General features: G+C 49.4%; 1 pseudogene; it reads left to right on the top strand.

Moving 5' to 3' along the window:
* LOC129558924 (histone-lysine N-methyltransferase PRDM9-like) overlaps nt 1-12,531 on the top strand; it is a 31,146-nt pseudogene extending 18,615 nt beyond the window's left edge.
* The last annotated feature ends 10,215 nt before the right edge of the window (nt 12,532-22,746 follow it).

Genomic DNA, 22,746 nt, shown 5'->3' with positions numbered 1-22,746 from the left:
GCATGTCTTTCAGCGTCCACATCTTCCAGGTCTTCAGAGCTAGACAAGGAAGGGGCCGTTCAGGCATTCAGCTGTCCTGATGAGGAGGTGTAGGTCAGGGATGCTAAGGGAGGGTGACCTCCCTTCCCACTCCCTTCTCAGCCGTTCCTGCTGAGCTGGGCAGTCCCAGAGCCCCTCCACACAGGCAGGCAGTGCCACAGGAATGGAGCCTGGAGCCGCGTGTGCAGGAACCGGATAAGCCAAGTGTCTCAGAACCTCCCTGCCCACCCCCCACCCCACCCCCCACATGGAGTGTCCTTGAAGCCCACACAGCGGCTTCTCTAATGCATGGTCCCTGCACCTGAGCCCACGTGCTTCAGTTCATGCTGTCGCCCCCTTGAAATTCTTAACTATGGAATATTTCATCCTTAACACTTAACTTTCATGAGTCAAGTCTAATGGACCACACAGTGCGCTAAGAGCAGAGCAGACGCACAGCACGGGCCTCAGGGCCCCAGCAGTGGAGCTGAGCAGGCTGCATGTGGGGACGAGGTGGACACAAAACACCCCCCAGGTGAGTGAGGGTGGTGACCATGCCAGGAAGCCATGCTTGCTTAGACCCAGAACTGAGTTCCAACAGAGAGAGGAGGCAACGGTGTTTCTTAGAGCTGCCCACACCTTCCCCTCCGTGAATGACCCCTGCTCTGTCCTGCTCCTTCCAGGATGTGTTCAGGAGGCTGAAGTCTGCCTGGTCACCAGAAGACACCAAGGAGAGTGTGGGCCATGGCAAGGGGAGGCATGCCCCAGGACCGGGGGCAACCAGTTCTCAGTCCCTTCCCTGTGCTAGGCTTGTGAAGCATCTCTACATGAATCTGTCAATAATAACCGCCCACTATTCTCATTTCTTTCATGCTTTCTTAAAGAAATGTTTGTCTGTGGCTTCGTTTCCCTAAAGGAAGGAAAGCAGCACAAACTCTCCATCTTCTGTGGCTTTCGGCAGGCGCCACGGGAGGAAAAGATAGGGGTGATGCAGACAGAGGGGCTTCAACTGAAATACGGTGGGAAGGAGGTCCCAGAAACTTGCAGGGGCTTCTCACCTGCACCTCCCTCCAGAGCTGGGCCTGGAATCCCCTGGAAGGCTGAGTAGTTTAATGCCTCTTCCTCCCCTCCCCTCCCCTACTCTCCCCTCCCCTCAAAAAGCTCACTCCTGGGCCAGCCCACAACAGCCCCAAATCCCCCATCACCCGGGGTCTCACCTCACCCCGAGCAAGGGGGCTGGTGGTGTACACACCCTCCCAGTCCAGGGGAGCTGTCAGCAGCCACGAGCCACGATTTGAAGAGGAGCTGGGAATGGGGGTGTGAGGATGTGAGCTGTCTGAGGCCCCATCCTGTCCCCACAACGCCAGCCAGGCCTCCACCTGACACCAGGACTGCCCTGCATACAGGACACGGTGACACGGTGTGACATACAGCAGTCACGGTGACAGGACGGCCAGCTGCCTCCACCGCACACTCCACTCTCACCACAGCGGCCCCGCAGCTGGACCAGCCCCACCTGCTCGCTGCTCTGCTTGGCTGCCATGGCTCGGGGACCCTAGCTGAGCAGGTGAAGGGGGAGCACCAGAGGATAAGCCTGTCTTCAGCTGCCATACCCCGCCCTGGTCGCCAGTCCTATGAGCCCTGCTAGTATCTGAACCCGGGCTGCCTTTGGGATTAGGACATCACAGACGCTGATCTCAAAGCTCAGACCCCTGAAAACTTACTAAGCAGGCTGTTTTTAGTCCTTTATTAAAATAGGAGGTTTGCCAGCAGCAGTGAGGGGGAAGACTTCCTTGGTGGTGCAATGGTTAAGAATTCACCTGTCAACACAGGAGACGTGGGTTCAATCCCTAATCTGGGAAGAGTCCACATGCTGTGGAGCAACTAAGCCTGTGTACAGCTACTGAAGCCCAAGTGCCCTAGAGCCTGTGCTCCACAAGAAGAGAAGCCACTGCAATGAGAAGTTCAAGCACAGCAACTCAGCAACTAGAGAGCAACCCCCACTTGCCACAACTAGAGTAAAGCCCACGCAGCAACAAAGAGCCAGGACAGACAAAAATAAATAAATCTTTTAAAAACAGAAACCAACAAAATAGGAGCTTGCAGCATTCTCTGGTGGTCCAGTGGCTGAGACTCTGGGCTCCCAAGGCAGGGGGCCTGGGTTCAATCCCTGGTCAGGGAACTAGATCCCACCTGCAGCAACTGAAGATCCTGAGTGCCACAACTAAGACCCACCACAGCCGATTAAATAAATACTTAAAATTTCATCCGTAACTCAGAGAAAGCTCCTATAACATTCTGATAAACTTAAAGATCTTATTTTGTAAGTTCTTGTGGTTGACAGCAACAATTTTCTCACAATATGCAGCTGTTTAAAAAAAAAGTTTAGAAGATACAGAAACTAAAATCCACCTGTAAGTGTGTAGGGAACACCAATTACTACAGCATCTGGCCACCACACACAGGAACGCATGTGCGTGTTTTTTTTTTTCTACAAAAGCTTTGAGCCTCCACCTTACCTTCCCTCAGGCCTCTGTTCTCACCAGGAAAACGGTGCTTTGGCCTCATGACTGCGAGGTTTCCATTTAACTCAGAGAGAGGCAGAGGAGCGAGGGCTGTGAGGCTGCGGGTGCCGTCCAGCCTGCAGTGAGGAGAGAAGCGTGAGTGCTCCCCCTCCAGGTCCAGTAACTTAAGGAGGCCTCCAGAAAGACACCCAGGAAGAAGCCTCTCAAACACCTTCCCTGTGGCTTCCGTGGTTACAACACATCCTACGTCTCCAGGTCAGGCTTGTGGGTTAACAAACCTCTTGTTGGACATGTAAAGTGTCTTCCAAGAGAATCTGTCTGGATCTTGGCCTAGGTTGGTGCAAATTTAACATGGAGTGTGTTCAGGGCTCAGGGAAGTTAGTTCTCGAGCTTCCTGGGTTTAGGGATACAGCACATCGTCATCTTCACCCCTCCCGTAATCACCGACCCTTCTCTTCCAGAGGAAGGTGTTTGGTAACATTAGCCACAAAGATACATACTAAAGAGAAGAAAGACCTTGGCAAGCAGGGCTGGGTGTTCTCAGGGGACCAGAGGGGTCTTGGACACTCGGTGTGGGATCCCTGCCCCATCTGCTTCTCCTCCTTTTCGCTGAGTGTGCAGCTTTCTACTCCTGCATTCCTGCCAGCTAGGGGCTCCCAAGTTACCTCAAGCTAGGGTCGGTGATTGGTGAGCTGGATGCAAGGGAACCCAAGACCCTGTGGCAGGTCAGTGCACTGTGGGCAAGAGCCGGCCTCACTGGACTGTAGGCCCTGTCCCTTCAGGACACCCTCTTCGGGCCCCAGGAGGAGGTGCTGCTGCCCCCGATGCCCACGTGGGTCTCAAGAGGTAGAAGAGAGATGGGATTATCCTTCCCACTTCCTGTCCAGAGAATGACAGTTCCCAAAAGTCAGTGCAGGGTGAGCAGAGCGAGTGCTTGAGTCTCACAGGGTCCTTGTGAAGAGGGGTTTACTCCTGACCGATCCTTCTTGGCTGGTTCTCATTCTGTGTTGTCTTCACATCAAATCTCACAAGGACAAGGCTGTCCATGTGTTCACAGTATCACTGGCCCAGGGGCTGACGACCCTCATTACGGTGTGTTTATCATGGGCAGGGAGACAGGGTGGCTGCTGCGACACTGCCCTGGATGACAGAAGAGACGCCCTAGGTTGTGTCCCCTGTGTGGCTTCAGGGGGTACTGGCAGGAAGGGCACCATCTCCTTTACTAAATATTTCAGACAACCACTGAGGTTTTTTTTGGTTTCTGATTTCAGATTTCTTTGATATGGTCCATTTTCAAAGTCTTTATTGAATTTGTTACAATATTGCTTCTGTTTTATGTTTTCATTTTTTGACTGCAAGGCATGTGGGATTGTTACCAAGTCCAGGCTCACTCTGCTTGCTGGACATCAGGGCAATAAAGCAGAGGTGGGGTTCTGAGGCAGAAAATATGACTTTATTCAAAAAGATGGCAGACTAACATCTCAAAGTAACCACCTTGTCAGGGTCTGGATGCTAGTGTCTTTTATATAACACAGAGCTGGAGAGGTGAGGAAATAAAGGAAAAAGGCCATTAATCTTGCAAATATCTCCTGGAACAGCCAGCCTCAGGAGGGGATGTGTTAATTTCTTCATTCCTGTAGCCATCCACTGGTGGACAAAGGCAAAGGGGCAGGGTTCCCCAAGGCAGGCCATGATGTAGGGACAGTATCCTTGTAGTAAACAAACCAACGAGAAGCAAAGGTTAAAGTAAACAATCCAACATGGAGTCAGATTTTGTTCTTCCCTGTAACAATTACCCACAGTCAGTGTCCATTCCACAATTTTACAGGAAAGGTGGTGATGATTGTCCTAATTGTTTCATCAGTTGCATCTTTTGGGGAGTGTCCACCATCGGTACCAGTGTTCCAAATGCTGAGATTTGTCCTCCTTTGTTGTTCTTTGGAAAGTGTCTACTTCACATCTGTAGACATTTTTAAATGTCCACATATAAAAAACATTTATAACCTAAGTGTTGAGAGTTATGTTCTATTCAGTGAGAATCTTTTAGGACTTCAAACCAAGGAAGCAGCATCTGAAGTTAAGGAATTTAGCACTTTTCTATGTATGGGAAGATGCAAGAGTCATCTCATTGAAATCATTCCCTTTGATATGCCCCTCACCATCTGGGGCCAGTATCCTGTATTCTCCTTCCTGAGTTTCCTCAAGGCTCACCATAGGGAGTGGCTGCAGTCTGCTGGCTGCTAGTCTGCAGGTATTCTTGTCCTTCCTGAGTTTCTACAGGGCTCACTTTAGGGAGTGGCTGCAGTCTGATGGCTCTGCTGCTGCTGCTAAGTCACTTCAGTTGTCTCCAACTCTGTGCGACCCCATAGACGGCAGCCCACCAGGCTCTGCCATCCCTGGGATTCTCCAGGCAAGAACACTGGAGTGGCTTGCCATTTCCTTCTCCAGTGCATGGAAGTGAAAAGTGAAAGTGAAGTCACTCAGTCGTATCCAACTCTTTGCAACCCCATGGACTGCAGCCTACCAGGCTCCTCCATCCGTGGGATGCTCCAGGCAAGAGTACTGGAGTGGGCTGCCATTGCCTTCTCCGCTGATGGCTCTAGAGGGCAGGTATTCTCCTTCCAGAGTTTCTTCAGGGCTCACCATGGGGAGTGGCTACAATCTGATGACTCAGAGGGCAGGTATTCTCTCTCCTGAGTTTCCTAAGGGTTCTCTGTGGGGGTGGCTACAGTCTGATGGCTGCTATAAGGTAGATATTCTTCTCCTTCCTGAGGCTCTGGGGAACTAAAGTATGAATATCAAAGAAAATCTTACTGCACTGAACGTTCCCCTTGAGATGGGCAGGGGCAGCACCAGGACTGCAAAGGGCTTTTGTGGTTTCAAGCAGTAGAAACCCTGGTCCAGAGCGTTGGGACTGGCACAGGGCCAGGGGAGAGGGGGAGGCAGCATCTCACAGCAAGGGGGCCTTTCTGGGATTGTGGGGTTGCCGCTATCCTCTGTCCAGGGTCACCCACTGACAGGGGTCACCCATCGGCAGCCCCACCCCTGCTGCATCACTCCTGCTCTCAGGCCCTCCTCCCCATGGCTGCTCCCAACACCTCCCTGCTCAGCTGCCAGTTGTCCTTTCAACTCCCAACTTCTGCCCCTAAAAACAGGAATCTGACTGGCCCCTCCAATTCCAGGCCCAAACTCTTCCTCCTGGGGCACCATCCTGCTCACAGACTCAGGGACCCCTGAGCCGCAGCTTCTTGGGAAGCTTCTGTTGGTGCCATGGCCATATACCCAGTTCTCCGACCTACACCTGGGACTGAAAGGTACCAGGTGTTTCAAAGGAAAGGAAGCCAGGAGAGGGTATTCTCCTTCCCCTCCAGGCCTGCAACCAGCAGCCAGTAATGCTGCCTCTTCTGCCCCCACGCTGCTCAGTGGGCAGACAAGCTGTGTTCTGATCACCCACGTGAGGCCAAAGCCGTCTCAGACCCATCATGGACCAAACATGAGAAGCTTGGCTCTAACCACCAGGACACAGCTCCCTGACCCCTCAGCCCAGCCCCCACCAACCACTTCTCTCCCTCTGGTTCGTGTGCTTGGCCTATCTCCCACCCTCTGGCCATTGTCCAGACAGGACTCCCCGGACCAGGGTGGGGGAGAAGGGAGGACAGAAGGGGCCTGGGATCAGAGCATGATGGGAAGGTGGGAGTGTGGAACATCACCCTCCCCTTCAGCACTTAACAGTTTCCTAGTCCCTGAAGTTAATCACTTCAAGGGGAACCTGTTCCCCCAAAGTGACACTCACATCAAAGGATGCCCTAAAGATTTCTGGAAGAGTAAACAAACCATGTGGAAATCATTATAATACTGTGGTGAAGTATTTGAACTTGTATCACTTGATGTCATTTAATCATCTCCATCGTGAGTGGACTACAAGAGGATACATTTATCCCTGGATTTTATGTTAGTTTGCTTTGTCACGTTGGCTGAAACTATCAACTCCCCTCCCCTTGGTCCCCACAGGAACCTTTGTGATGCAAGTCCCAGCATCGGATGCAGATGGCAATAATGAAGCTGACAACACAGACAACTCGGCCATGGACGATACCTTCAGCCAAGACCACCCGGTGCCATGTCACATAACCTAGCGCAAGGAGACCACCAGCATGCCCACTGCCGGGCTGGACCCACAGGTCAGGGATCAGCAGGGGCCCACCAGTGCTGCAACCAAATCTACGCTTGTCCTCCCCAGCGAGGCACAGACACACCAGCCAATCAGAAGAGGCACGAGCGATAAAGACATAGGACATGACATGGTAAAACCCCTAGAAGAGAACACAGGCAAAACATTCTCTGACATAAATCATACCAATGGTTACTTTGGTCAGTCTCCCAAGGCAAGAGAAATAAAAACAAAAATAAACAAAGGGGACCTAATCAAACTTACAATCTTTTGTACCATAAAGCAGAGGAAACCATAAACAAGATGAAAAAGACAACTTCCAGAATGGGAGAAAATATTTCCAAATGATGTGACCAATAAGGACTTAATTTCCAAAACACACAAACAGCTTATACAACTCAGCAACAACAACAAAAACCCAATCAAAAAAAAAAAGGGGGCAGAACTAATCAGACATGACTCCAAACATGAAATACACAGTCACCAACACCACCAACTCTCTAGCTCTCAGCCTGACTGCGAAGTCCAGCTGAGGCCAGCATATATCCCATGAGCTATGCTCTATGGCGGCCCCTGTGTCACTGGTAAGCAGCAGTGTCACAATGCAAGCCAACAGTACTCAGCCTGGCAGATTGCTAGAATCAGTGGGGACACACTGACCCATGAACGCTCCCAATTCTGGGCCAGGCAGTGACCCACTCCAGTACTCTTGCCTGGAAAATCCCACGGACAGAGGAGCCTGGTAGGCTGTAGTCCATGGGGTTGCGAAGAGTCGGACACGACTGAGCGACTTCACTTTCACTTTTCACTCTCATGCATTGGAGAAGGAAATGGCAACTCACTCAAGTGTTCTTGCCTGGAGAATCCCAGGGACAGAGGAGTCTGGTACGCTGCCATCTCTGGGGTCACACAAAGTCGGACACGACTGAAATGACTTAGCAGCAGCAGCAGCAGCAGTGACCCAAACAAGCTGACGAGTGAAGAAAGCAGAGTCCACAGCTCAGACAAGATCCAGCCGTCCCCAGGCAGGAAAGGGGCCCCATCTCTGGCCAGAGCCCTGGGGATCCCCTGGCTTAAGAATAAAGAGGTTTCAGGCACAGGTAGTGGGAACAGACTTGGAGCTGCTTTTTAAGACATTCAGGGCAGGACACACAGGTGAGTGAAGGCCAGAGGGAGTTCACCATAAAAAAACAGAGTGTCTGGGAGAACAGACGGGCTTGGGTGGAGCTGAGCCCTGTGGGAGCTGGGAGGTCAGGCTTAGAAACCCTGTATGCCTCTCTCCCATCTCTGCCTCCTAATCTACTGAACCCCTACTCAGAAGCCTAATGTTGTCTGTCCTGTGCAGCTCCACACTCAGACTGTCCATTCATTCAAAGGATATTTGTTTAGAACCTGCCTCTGACCAGGTCGTGTTCCAGACACCAGGCCAGCCATGAGGAGACAGACAATAACTCCAGTCCAGGAGCAGAAACTCTAACAGGGGTCAAATGCATCCCTCCTGTGGCCACCGCCCCGAGCCTCACCCCGTTGGCCGGCCCTCCAGGAGCTCCAGCCCAAGGACACGGTTCCATCTGAGCATCTCCTCTCCTCCAAGAAGGTGACCCTCTGGACTCATTGCCTGTCAGCCTCTTGCACCCCGTGCCCTGTGTCCTTCTCAGTACATATCACCATCTGAAATGGCCTCCCCATCACATGCATCACCTCAGTGTACCTGGCAATGTTATGCCCTTGGTGAAGGAAGGTCCCAGATGCCTTCACAAACTTTCTGTTGAGTTTTCACCACAAATTCCCATCACGGCGGCCTGGGAGAGCTCTCTAGACAGGTGTGGAGTAGGGTTCAGTGGGCCAGAGAGGATGGACCCACATGGGCCGCTCCAGTGGTTCAGGATAGGACAAGGGCCTCCCAGCACCAGCTCGGACCTGGATGCCAGGCAGAGCTTCATTCTCCCTGGGACCACGAGGGGGCAAGTGTCTTGTTGCTGCTCCACAATCCAGGTAACACAATCCAGACACAAAAGGCCCCATACACCTGCCACGAGGCCCAGAGGTAACACCAGGAAGCAAGCTGCTTATCTCCTCCTCAGCATCTTGTGTCTTCCTTAGCATCCTGGTGCCAGGGGGCTGCTGCATCTCCAGCATCACATCACACAGTCAGAAGAGTGGGAGGAGGAGGGCAGGCCCTCCAGCAGAACTGCACTTTGCTCCCAGGAGCCCAAAGGTGCTGAGTGGCCACTACGGACTGGACCCAGTCAGGCAGCTACCGCTCGGGGGGTCATGTGGTGAGCATGGCATGGCTGGCCCTATTAGGCTGGACCACCTGCCTTCTCTTAGTCAGCCCGCTGCCCTCTCAGGTTCCAGGGGAAGCCTGCAGGCTGGCCAGGGGCCCTGGTGAGGCCTCAGAAACACCTGTGGCAACGCCCTGCCCTGCCCTGCCCTGTGCTCTCCCATGACTAGGTTGACCCTTGGGGCAGAGAAGGTGCGAGGGGTCTAGATGGGTAGGGTGACAGGGCAGCCACCAAAAAAGTTTTGACTGCTGTTACTCACTGGCTTCTGACATCTGTACAAGGAAAGGTGACAGAGCGAAAACGATCAGCCTGTCGACACTGCTCGTCCCAGACGTGGTCCTGGAGTCACTCTTCCGTGTCCCACTCAGGTGTTCCGGCACACTGCCCCCTGCACCTCAGCTTCACCCTCTGTGACACGGGGACTCTGACAGCTGCAGCCTGAGCCTGTGACGGTGACGAGGTGAACTAACCCTTGTAATGGAGTGAAAATGGCTGCAGATTCAAAGCATGAAGCTATACTGCCTCTCCCCGTGGTCACTAGCTGCCACTCACCCCTCACCTCACAGGCCAGAGGCCTCCTCCCTCTGTACTGGGCCGCACAGTTGCCGGTGTGGGGAGAAGTTCATGGATTTAATTGTCCCTCGTGGGAGCAGCATGATTGTTTCTGGTCCCGTCCCCGTGGCCGTTTGCCTAAACAGGAGTGTGTGTCTCTGTGGGACATAAGCCCTGCCAAAGCTCATCCTATTTACATCTCAAACACACACTTACCGCTTACCTCCAAAGCAGTTGTAACCAGCACACAAACTTTGCAGAGAGGTCTCCTTCCCCAGCTCAGAGGGGATCTTTAAGGCTCAAACTGACCTGGCTCACTATCCAATCATTAGAACATGCAGCTTAGTGAGAAGAAAAAGGACACCACACCCTGAGCAACACAACCCGTCAGGCAACGTTATGCAGACTGTAAACACAGAATGCCCTTATTTGTATCCAATCTGTTACAAAAAATCTATTCTGTGCTGCACATCAGGTGACATTTTAATACAATGACAGGATTCACACCTGTATGCTCAGCCTTGCCTCTTCTGTCATTTCTGCACAGCCGGGACCCTATGCTGTGGGTGTAGGGGGTCCCTGCACCTTGGAAGTCGAGGGCCAGAGCAGGTAGGAGGAAGGGGGGGTAAACACGACCACAAGGGTGTCACCCTGCATTGTCACTCTCAACCCGGGGGTCGGTCCTGCCTGGGGCACCTCCACGAGGCCTGTCGGGGCTTCCAGCAAATCCTGACTGTCCAGGGAAGGAAAACAAGTTGCACAGGTTCAGGGACCCTGGGGGTGGTCGGTGGTCTTTCCCCACCGCCCGCAGGGGGTCCTGCGTCCCTCCCGGTCCTGCGCCCCGACCCTGCCCTCCGCCCCGACCCTGCCCTCCGCCCCCTCCCCATCCTGCGCCCCACCACTTCCCCGCGCCCTCTCTCCCGACCTGCGCCCCCACTCCATCCTGCGCCCCCTCCTCGTCCTGAGCCCCACCCCTTCCCGCGCCCCCTCTCCCGACCTGCGCCCCCTCCCCCGTCCCGCGCTCCCCATCCCCCGTCCCGCACCCCATCTCCCCATCCAAAGCGCCTTCCCCCATCCTGCAATCCCTCCGGGTTCTGGGTTCTGCGTCCCTGTCCCTCTTGTGATCCCTGCCCCTCCCCGCCGGTCCTGCCCAGCTCTCCACCCCCAGGTTCCCCAACCCAGCCCCTCATGCCCCACCCCACCCCCACTCCCACCCCCACGCTGCAGGGTCACTCCACTTCCTCCCGGGAGGAGCCTCCACGACCCGCGACCCAGAGGTCTGCGCACTGATTGTTCAGTTGCCCCCCACCACTCAGTTGAGGTAGTTTATTTACTCCAAGGCACTGCCTCTACGTGGGGTGTGGACACAAGGATGCCCCACAGGCGCAGGCCTGCCCCTCTCACGGTCCAGGGCAGAGGCATGGAGCCGGGCTGCAGCCTGCTGACCACCCATGTGCTGGACGCTGCCTCAGGGCTCCCAGCCCAAGGCCTCTGCCTCTGTCCAGACAGGAGGACCCTGGCCAGCAGTGGACCGGGCTGAAGAAAAGGTAGGAGGGTGGTCTGGGGCAGGGCTCGAGTCGGGAATACCCCTCACCCCACCCCCACAAGTGGCCCTGCACCAGGGCAAGGGGTGTGGACACGGATAGCAGGTGGCAGGGCTGACCCGGCCAGATGGTCCCCCTGCAGACCCTCGGAGCCTCTGTTTCAATGGGCTGAGTAGTTCTGGTCAGGCCTCAGCCACGCTCGCAGAGCTTACACCCGGAGGTCCCAGAGACAGAGACAGGCCTGTCTCTCCCTGCCCACTGGCCAGTTGAAGCCTGAGGAGGACTCGGCAAGGCCTGGTCGTCACCATGACTGGCGGGTGACCTGTGCTGGGCAGCTCTCGAGCACTGGACGTTTGTTAGGTGCTCACTGCACCCTGTGTGCAGACCCCACAAGCACCCTCTTCACACGTGAGGAGACCGAGAGTGAGGCAGGAGACGCCTGCCCCTGGTGGACCCCAAAGGCTCGGAGCCTCGGGTTATGGAGCCCTTCACGAAAGGGGCGTCCAGGTCACATCCGAGCTTGGAGGAGCACATGGAGCCACTCCCAACCTCTCTAAACTGCGCTGGTAAATGCTGCCGATGCCGATCACAGCACGGACACTTGAGAGCATGGCTGCAGTGAGCAGAGGCCCTCAGAGCCTCCAGCGCTGCAGCTGCAAACAGCCCGCCATGCAGACGGCAGCCTGGGCACAGTTATTGACCCAAAAAGCCATGCGCAATGTAGTAAACAACAAGGACATGTTACAAGGGCTTCCCAGGTGGCACTAGTGGTAAAGAACCCCCCTGCCAACACAGGAGGCTTACAAGACCTCGGTTCAATCCCTGGTTCAGGAAAATCCCCTTGGAGGAGGGCATGGCAACCCACCCCAGTATTCTTCCCTGGAGAATCCCATGGACAGAGGAGCCTTGAGGCTACAGTCTATAAGGGTCGCAAAGAGGCAGAGACAACTGAAGCGACTTAGCACGCACGGACACATTATAAAACAGTACAGCTAGTTAAAAACAATTTTTTTTAATCTGTAAATGAGCACACTTACGCATAGAAAAAATCTGAAAAGTCTTTGTGTTAGGGGACGAGCAGGTTCTCTCCCTTTTCTTCTCTGTGATTCCCTAAGGACAGTGAGGCAATATAGCCCTGGTCCTCGACACTGCCCTGCTGCAGAGACGTCCAGGCCCTGCTCACCCAGGTCCGACTCAGGCCACTGGGCACACGGACCCAGGCCTGGACGGCTCTGCAGCGCCCCCGCCTCTCCCCAGTCACAAAGACCCACCTGGATGGTCGCTGCCCTGGGCTTCTGCAACCAGGCCAGATGAAGGCGGACACCTACAAGCTGTCCTTCGACCCCGAGGGCTACTGGAAGAAGAGTGGCCAGGAGAGCTTCTACCCATATGTGGAGGAGAGGGCGAGACGGGTGGAGACCAGAGATGCACTGTGACCAGGAGGCCTGTCCCACCCCACCCCCTACCACTGAGCACCTGCTCTGAGCTCCTGGCCTTGACCACAACACACCCATGCCACCTCACCCCACAGGAAATTAGTCCGCTGGGGGCTGTGTGTGTGATGCTTTAGGGGGAAGAAATAGTGAGAAACAAGTCCACAGGTGTTTTTGTTGATTTTAATATATATATATGTTTGACAGAATATAGTTGACTTTGTTTTTTGTTTTTTTTTTAATTTATTTTATTGGAGGCAAATTACCTTATAGTTGACTTTGAATGTTTCATCTGCATAGCAATTTGACTCCGTGATCCATATACACACACATTATTTTTGAAATGATTATCCATTCCATGTTATTACAAGATATTGACCATAGTTCCCTGTGTTTTACAGTAAACCCTTGCTGTTTGTTGCATATCTTTCTTTTTTAATTAAAAAGGTAGCATCCTATTCCTACTACATCAAACAAGTGAAATCAAATGTGAAAAAAAATTTAGTAAGGCAAAATTTCATAAGGTTTCTAAAATAGATAGACATATTATTCATATATATGGATACAGAAGCTTTACTACTACAGGTGATGAGGGCTTGAGAAATAACATCCAGAGAAAAAGGAGAGATGTAGAGATTGGAGAACATCAACTAACTGACATGGGGGCTCTGAAAAGGAAATATAAAAGTGAAACAAATGAGGTAAATGGAAAAAGTCATCATACAGTTCAGCTGTTTTTAAACATAGATTTCTGTTCAGCAGATACCTATGTGGGTCTGTGGCCAAAGAAGAAAGCAGTACCTGGGCATTTGTATTTTTCAAAAAATTCGAAGATAATTCTGATATGCTCCTGATTTTGTAAAGTGAATAGAGGTTTTCCTATTCCATGGTACTTTTGGTGATATAGAGTTCTATTATTTTTCCCATTGACCATTCCAAGACCGTCTGCGTTTGCTTAGGCACATTCCACTTCAATTCACATCCCAGGAAGCTGTATTTGCCTTAGGCTCTGGTTGCCACCCCCACCCCTCCCCGGGGAGCAGGCGGTGGGCATGAAAAAGCGTTGCCACCTTGTGAACACTTCCTGTAACTACAACTTTACCACAGGGCAGGCACTCAAGGCAGCTAGAATTCACAAGGCCTGGGGTTGTGTGAATGACAGCTGACTTCAGGAAATGTCCTGGGGTGGGTATTACAGAAATAAATTCCAGACACAACCGACTCTCAGGAAGTCAACTGCCACCAATAAATTTTCTTCACACCCCTTAAGGAAAAACAGAATGCACCCAAACCTCCACCACAGGACACCAACCTCAGCATCTCTAATTGCTGCAGGAATGTCGATCCGAACCACAATGGGAAATCAAATCCATCAGTCACAATGCTCATCCTCACAAGTCTACAAAGAATACATGCTGGTGAGAACCTGGAGGAAAATGAATCCCCTATGCTGTATGTGGGGGGAAAAAAAGTTGGCAACTGTCAGTGCAATGGACACTCTCCTAATATCTGAAACAAAACTCTCAAGAGGCACTAATGCTAGGACTTGGCATTCCCACTGCTGCTGCTGCTGCTGCTAAGTCACTTCAGTCGTGTCCGACTCTGTGTGACCCCATAGACGGAAGACCACCAGGCTCCCCCGTCCCTGGGATTCTCCAGGCAAGAACACTGGAGTGGGTTGCCATTTCCTTCTCCAATGTGTGAAAGTGGAAAGTGAAAAGTGAAAGTGAAGTCGCTCAGTCGTGTCCGACCCTTAGCAACCCCACGGACTGCAGCCTACCAGGCTCCTCCATCCATGGGATTTTCTAGGCAATAGTACTGGAGTGGCTTACCATTGCCTTCTCCGTGGCATTCCCACACCTGGGCCTATATCCCGAGAAATTCATCGATCAAAAGGAAGCTGCACCCTGACCAAGACTGAAGCACAGACTCCAATAACCAAGACAGACAACCAACAAAATCTCCACCAAGAGGTTAAAGCTTGTACCAAATGTGGTCTATGTATACGATGGACTGTTGCTCAGCCGTACAAATCCACCACTGAAATTACGGAGTTCTGACAATGGCCGCCACACGGATGGACTTTGAAGGGTCAGACACTATAGGAAATCCATCAGGCAGAGGAAGACAGTAGTCTCTGATGTACCTTCTAGGCAAAGTAGAAACTAACACATTTACAACCGGAAAAGAGTCTGAGAATTCAACGCCCAAGAAAAGGTCCCCAAGGCGGGGTGGGGTGGGGGAAGAAAAGGGAAAAACCAGGAAGACATGGAAGAGAAAGGACAGGATGAATTAGGAGGTCAGTTTAGTTCAGTTCAGTTCAGTCGCTCAGTCGTGTCCGACTCTCCGCGACCCCATGAATCACAGCACGCCAGGCCTCCCTGTCCACCACCAACTCCCGGAGTACACTCAAACTCATGTCCACAGAGTCGGTGATGCCATCCAGCCATCTCATTCTCTGTCGTCCCCTTCTCCTCCCGCCCCCAACCTTTCCCAGCATCAGAGTCTTTTCCAGTGAGTCAACTCGTCGCATGAGGTGGCCAAAGTATTGCAGTTTCAGCTTTAGCATCAGTCCCTCCAATGAACATCCAGGATTGATCTCCTTTAGAATGGACTGGTTGGATCTCCTTGCAGTATAAGGAACTCTCAAGAGTCTTCTCCAACACCACAGTTCAAAAGCATCGGGACTTACATATACACAGAAATCTGTAGCTGTAATAGATAATCCAAAAGGATTATCTCTTTCCTTCCTTCTATATATACACAGAAATCTGTATGTCTAATAGATGCTCAAAACGGGCCTGATGTTCAGCAAGTGGAACTTTGAGTGACCTTTCACAATAACCTCTGTGGTAAAAGAATCCAAAAGAGAACAGACACGCTGTATGTATATGTCATAACTCAATCAGGCGGTTGTACACTGGCGGCAAGCACAAAACTGCAAATTGACTGTACTCCAACATAGCTTCAGCATGACATTAAAGAAAACAAAAGGAAAAAAAGCAGTGCCTAATTTATTCCCTACAACCTCCCTGATTTCGGCTGCTATCCCATCCCTGGAGCCTGAGCAGGCTTGTGTCTCATGTCTGGGTTGGAGTGGGGTTGAGACAATCAAAATTTTTTAAAAGATGGTTAACCTTGTGATTTCGGCCCCACAAAATACAATAGCCAAGACTGGGAATCAAGCTAACTGTCGAAGCACAGATGAGTGTATCCAGACAATGGGGTACATACACACAATGCGATATTTCTCAACCATGAAGAAGTAGGAAATAATGCCAAATCCAGCTTCAGGAAACAAAGTAGAGATGATCATTCCGAATGAAGGAAGGGACACAGGGAGAGACAAGTATCAGTATCATATGATGTCACTTCTAGGTGTAATCTGAAGATGGATGCCATTGAACTTCTTGCCCAGAAACAGAGCCTCACAGACTTAGAAAAGAAACTTCCAGTCACCAAGATATAAAGATGTGGGGCATGGAGAAATTAGTTGCTTCAGACTAATATATGCACACTACTATTTTAAAACGACTAGGACCCACTGTTGGAGACAGCAATGGCACCCGCTCCAGTACTCTTGCCTGGAAACTCCCTTGGATGGCAGAGCCTAGTGGGCTGCAGTCCATGGGGTCGAGAAGAGTCAGACGTAACTGAACCACTTCACTTTCACTTTTCACTTTCATGCATTGGAGAAGGAAATGGCAACCCACTCCAGTGTTCTTGCCTGGAGAATCCCAGGGATGGCGGAGCCTGGTGGGCTGCCGTCTATGGGGTCGCAGAGTCGGACATGACTGAAGCGACTTAGCAGCAGCAGCAGCAGCAGGACCCACTGTATAACACAAGGACAATTACTCTACACTCTGTAATAACCTATATGGAAAATAAACCTCAATATATATATATATACATATATACATCTGTGTATTAATAGACGTGAAACTAGTTGTTGTAAAAGGAAAAAGAAACCACCCACAAGACTGTGAATCACCTATATACTCCAGTTCAAACGATGAGATAAAAACAGCAAAAATGAAACAGAAATGCTGACTCTATTTCCCTCAGGACTTAGTGACCTGGACTGGTGTTATATCCCTGGAGTCTGATTGGCTTGGGTCCCAAGGCTGGAGTATCCTGGGACTGAGAGAGATGAGAGCATGTGGCAGACAGTGTGCCTCTGAAATGAAACTTGAGTGCCTGTGGCCCTCCAGATACAGGTGGGATAATTTACTGGATTGGAGTTAACATATACACATTAATATATATCAACCAGATGATCAAAAAGGACTTACTGAATAGCATAGGGAAATTTATTGAACACACTGTAATCACCTATATGCAAAAAAAGAGAAAAGATAAATGTCTATGTATTAATATAAATGAATCAAGTTCCTGTACACCTGAAACAAACACAATATCAGAAATCAATTATATTTCAATAAAAAATAACAAGGAAATTGCAGGGGGAAAAAGAGTGCAGCATGAAGAAGTGCTACCACCTTGAGGCCATTTTCTGTTACAACACCATGAAGAACTCCGCAGCCGGGCATTTAACACTCAGGAGGATCCAGGATGTTGTTCAGTTACTAAGTCTTTATGACCTGTGGACTGCAGCATGCAGTCAAGCTTCCCTGTCCTTCACCATCTCCCGGGGTCTGCTCAAACTTATGTCCATTGGATCAGTGATGCTTTCTAACAATCTCATCCTCTGCTGCCCCCCTCTCTTTTTGCCTTCAATCTTTTCCAGCATCAGGGTCTTTTCCAATGAGTTGACTGTTCGCATCAGGTGGCCAAGAATGGAAGCTTCGGCTTCATAAGTCCTCCCAGTGAACATTCAGGGTTGATTTCCTTTATGAATGCCTGGTTTGATCACCTCGCTGTTCAAGGGGCTCTCAAGAGTCTTCTTCAACACCACAGTTCAAAAGCATCAGTTCTTCAGAACTCAACCTTTTTTATGGTCCAACTCTCACATCCATACATGACTACTGGAAAAACCATAGCTTTGACTATGTGGACTTTTGTCGACAAAGTGATGTCTCCATTTTTTAATACGCTGTCTAGGTTGCTTTCCAAGGAGGAAAGCATCTTTTAATGTATATAAATGAACTTCTTTCCCAAAGAGATTCAGACTCAAAGACTTAGAAAGTAAATGTCTGGTCACCAATTGAGAAAGACGTGGGTCAGGGAGACACAAGCTGCTTCAGACTAACTTATGTATGCACACTGCTGCTGCTGCTGCTAAGTTACTTCAGTCGTGTCTGACTCTGTGTGACCCCATAGATGGAAGCCCACCAGGCTCCCCCATCCCTGGGATTCTCCAGGCAAGAACACTGGAGTGGGTTGCCATTTCCTTCTCCAATGTGTGAACGTGAAGTCGCTCAGTCATGTCTGACGCTTAGCGACCCCATGGACTGCAGCCCACCAGGCCCCTCCATCCATGGGACTCTCCAAGCAAGAGTACTGGAGTGGCTTGCCATTGCCTTCTCCCTGTATGCACACTACTATTTATAAAATAAGTCACTAGCACCCACTGTGTAACACAAGGAAACTTATGTCACTCTCTGTAATAACCTATATGGAAAAGAACTTGAAAAAATATATGTACATCTATGTAGAAGTGAATCAAGTTGCATTAGATTGAAAAGGAAAAAAAAAAAAGACCCACAGATAGTAATTCACCTATATACTCCAGTTCAAATTATAGGATAAAAACATTAAAAAAAAAAAAAACTGACTCTATTCCCCTCAGGCCATAGTGACCTGGGCTGGTGTCACATCCCTGGAGCCTTTGTCTTGGGTACTAAGGCTGGAGTGTCCTGGGGCTGAGAAAGCTAGGAGCATGTAGCAGGCAGTGTGCCTCCACAATGGACCTGGAGCGCCTCTTGCCCTCTGCAGGACCCCTAACCTCTAACCTCCTGATACAAGTGGGAAAGATTAAGAATTTGGAATTAACATATACACTGTAACATATACCAAATAGATGATCAAAAAGTAACTACCAAATAGCATAGGAAAGTTTACAAACACGTTATAATCACCTATATATGAAAATGAACCCGAAGAGAATAAATAAACATTTATGGGGTCGCGGAGAGTCGGACATGACTGAGCGACTGAACTGAACTGAACTGATGCATAACTGAATCACATATCTGTACTGCTGAAACAAACACATCAGAAATTAAGGATATTCCTACATAAAATAACAAGGAAATTACAGGAAAATAAAAAAAAAAGAATGGGGCCTGAAGAAGTGCTGCTTCCTTGTGGCCTTTTAATTTAACAACATCCAAAAAGTAGTGCCACTTGGTATTTAATATGCACAAGGATCAAGGGGCAGTAAATAAAAAACATCTACCTTTGAGAAATGTCCGAGGTGCTGTCATTGAAAAAAGAATTCAGAACAAGACAGGTGTTCGAGTGGCCAATTTCAAAAGGTAAGTTTAACTCACACCCTTTAAAAGAATCACATGAAAGATGCCAACATCACTAAATAAAATTAGGGACATGCAAACCAAAACTACAATGAGGCATTTCCTCACATGGTTCATGATGGCCATTGTCCAAAAGTCAACAAACAATAAATGCCGGAGAAAGTGTGGAAAAAGGGATCCCTCCCCACTGTTAGCGAAAAGGTGAATTAGTAACAGACACTATGAAGAACAGCATGCAGGGGTTTTTTTAGAAATGGTAATAAGAATGAAATTAGAACACTGCCTAATAGCATACACAAAAATAAACTCCAAATAGATTAAAGACCCAAATAAAAGGACAGATAATACAAAATTCTTAAGGAAAAAAGCAGAATACAATTTGACATAAAATGTGGCAAGTTTTTCTTTGACCCACCTCTTAGAATCATGAAAAATAAAAATAAATAAATGGGACCCAATTCCACTTAAAAGTGCTAGCACAGCAGAGGAAACCACGAACACAACAAAAAGACAAACCTCATGGTGGAACTAACATGTGCAAACAAAGACACCCACAAGGAATTTATCTCCAAAACATACTCGATATCAAAGAAACAACCCAGTCAAATGGGGCACAAGATTTAAACGGACCTTCCCCCACAGAAGACACAGAGATGGCCATGAAGCACATGAAAAGATGCTCAGCATCTGTAAGTATTAGAGAACTGCGAATCAGAAGTACGATGGGGCATTGCCTCACACAGGTCAGAATGGTCATCATAGAAAATCTATGATAATAAATGCTGGAGAGGATGTGAAGGAAAAAGATCCTTCCCACCTGCTGAAAGTCAGTAAATCCACAAAAGAGAACAGGACAAATGTTCATTAAAAACTAAACAGAGAAGTACCATATAACCCAGCAATCCCATTTCCTGGGCATAGGTCCAGGGAAAACCATAATTTTAAAAGCCAGGTGCACCCCAACGTTCATGGCAGCACTATGGACAAGAGCCAAGACTTGGAAGCAACCTAAATGGATAAGGACAGATGGGTGGGTAAACAAGATGGGGTACTCGCACAGAGCAATATCGCTCAGCCATAAAAGGGTGACATCATGCCATGTTCAGCAACAAGGAGGGAAGTTCAGTTCAGTTCAGTCGCTCAGTCGTGTCTGACTCTCCGCGACCCCATGAATAACACAGCACGCCAGGCCTCCCTGTCCATCACCAACTCCTGGAGTTCACTCAAACTCATGTCCACAGAGTCGGTGATGCCATCCAGCCATCTCATTCTCGGTCGTCCCCTTCTCCTCCCGCCCCCAACCTTTCCCAGCATCAGAGTCTTTTCCAGGGAGTCAACTCGTCACATGAGGTGGCCAAAGTATTGCAGTTTCAGCTTTAGCATCAGTCCTTCCAATGAACACCCAGGATTGATCTCCTTTAGAATGGACTGGTTGGATCTCCTTGCAGTCCAAGGGACTCTCAAGAGTCTTCTCCAGCACCACAGTTCAAAAGTATCAATTCTTCGGCGATCATCTTTCTTCACAGTCCATCTCTCACATCCATACATGACCACGGGAAAAACCATAGCCTTGACTAGACGGACCTTTGTTGGCAAAGTAATGTCTCTGCTTTTTAATATACTATCAAGGCTGGTCATAACTTTCCTTCCAAGGAGTAAGCGTCTTTTAATTTCATGGCTGCAATCAGCATCTGCAGTGATTTTGGAGCCCAAAAAAATAAAGTCTGACACTGTTTCCACTGTTTTTCCATCTATTTCCCATGAAGTGATGGGACCAGATGCCATGATCTTTGTTTTAAGGAGGGAAGTAGAGACGATCATAGGGAGGGAAGTAGAGACGATCATAAGAAGTGAAGTGAGACAAAGAAAGACAAGCATCATTTGATACCACTTCGTGGTGGATTCTAAAAATGGAAACAAATGAACTTCTTTACCAAACAGAAACACCCTCACAACATAGCAAAGCACCTTATGGTTACCAAAAGGGAAACTGGTGGGCAGAGGAAATGAGAAGGTGGAGATGGACATACATACACGACTCTTTGTAAAATAATCAACAAGAACCCACTATAGAATGAGGACTCCTATTCAACACTGTATAATAAACTACACGGGAAGAGAATCCAAAAAAAGGACATGTACACCTAAAACAAAACCAAACACACTCTACAACATTGTAAGTCACTCTACACCAATACAAATTACACAAAGAAAATGCTGACTCTCTTCCCTTCAGGCCTTAGTGACCTGGGCTACTGTCACATCCCTGAAGCCTGGGCAGGCTTGTGTCCCTTGGATGGACCATCTTGGGGCTAAAGGAGTTGGGGAGGATATGCCTGTCAATGAGCCCTTCCCCATGGCCCTGGTATGCCTGTTCCCCTCTGCACAGGTCCACAATCTCCAGATCCAGGCGGGTTCTCCTGCAGTGAAACTACACCTACTGCACTCAAAGGATGTGGAGCCTCTGGGCTGGAAGATCTGTGAAAAGCCCCCTGGGCTCCATGTCTCCTGATGATGAGGTTCCCACCTCCAGCCTCCTTCCTTAGGGTCACCCCACCTATGATGAAAGCACCCTCCACAAAGTGGTGTTGCAGAGACTGGGAAGTGTCCAGGGGATAGGGGTGGAAGGAAGAAGGAATGGGACCCAAGCCTTGGGTGTTTCTTCTGGCACATGCCACTCTAACTGACAATCCAGGAACAGGACTCTCCCTAAGGCTCTGGTTCCCCCAGTAACCAGGGTAGGGGCCCAAAGGCATGCTGCTGCCTTGTGGCCATTTCCCATAACAATAACTGAAACCTTTGCTCACGGGTACTTAATAGTCACTAGGCCTGTGGGCTGTAAGTAAAAAACACCTGCCCTCAAGAAGTGTCCTAGGGGAGGAAAACAGAAAAAAATTAAAAACAGAGCAGGCGTTCAAGAAGCCAATTTGAATAAGTTTAACTCACACTGTTTAAAAAATCACATGTAAAGATGTCAACACCGCTAAACATGAGAGAAATGCAAATCGAAACTTCAAGGAGGTATCACCTCACACCAGTCCCAATGGCCACAGGTGGAAACTACAAACAGTAAATGCTGGAGAGGGTGTGGAGCAAAGGGAACCCTCCTACAATGATGCTGGGAGCGGAAATTGGGAGCAGCCACTGGGGGGGACCCGGGGCAGTTCCTTAGCAATGAAAATGAGAATGAACTAGAATGCTCCCCAACACCATACACAGAAACAAACTCAGAATAGATTAAAGACCTAAGTCAAAGGACAAATGCCATGAAACTCTTGAGGAAAAGAGCACGTACCTTGACATAAAAATGCAGCTAGTTCTTTTCTGATTCACTTCATAGAATCATGAAAAGAAAACAAAAATAAACACATGGGACCTAATAAACATTAAAAGCATCTGCACAGCAAACGAAACCATCAGTGAAAGAAAAAGACAACCCTCAGAATGGAAAAAAACTCTTACAAACAAAGACGCCTATAGGGAATTTCTCTCCAACACATACAAACCTAGTGGTTTGTACAGCTCAATACCAAAAAAACAAACAACCCAATGAAAAGTCGGCCAAAGAATAAACGCACATTTCTCCAAAGAAGTCATAGAGATGGCCATAAGGCACATGAAACAATGCTCAGTGTCACTGGTTCTTAGAGAAAGGGAGATCAAATGTACAATGAGGTATCACCTCACATTGATCAGAATGGCCACATCGAAAACCCTAAAACAATAAAGTCTGCAGAGGGTGTGGAGAAAAGGGAACTCTCCTACACTGTTGGTGGGAGTGCAA

The sequence above is a fragment of the Moschus berezovskii genome, chromosome 8 (genome assembly GCF_049115385.1).
Source record: "Moschus berezovskii isolate FMDL1 chromosome 8, NW_MosBer_1.0, whole genome shotgun sequence".
NCBI classification, from domain to species: Eukaryota; Metazoa; Chordata; class Mammalia; order Artiodactyla; family Moschidae; genus Moschus; species Moschus berezovskii.
The sequence above is the reverse complement of the archived record's forward strand: the minus strand, read 5'-3'. Positions and strand labels throughout refer to the sequence as shown.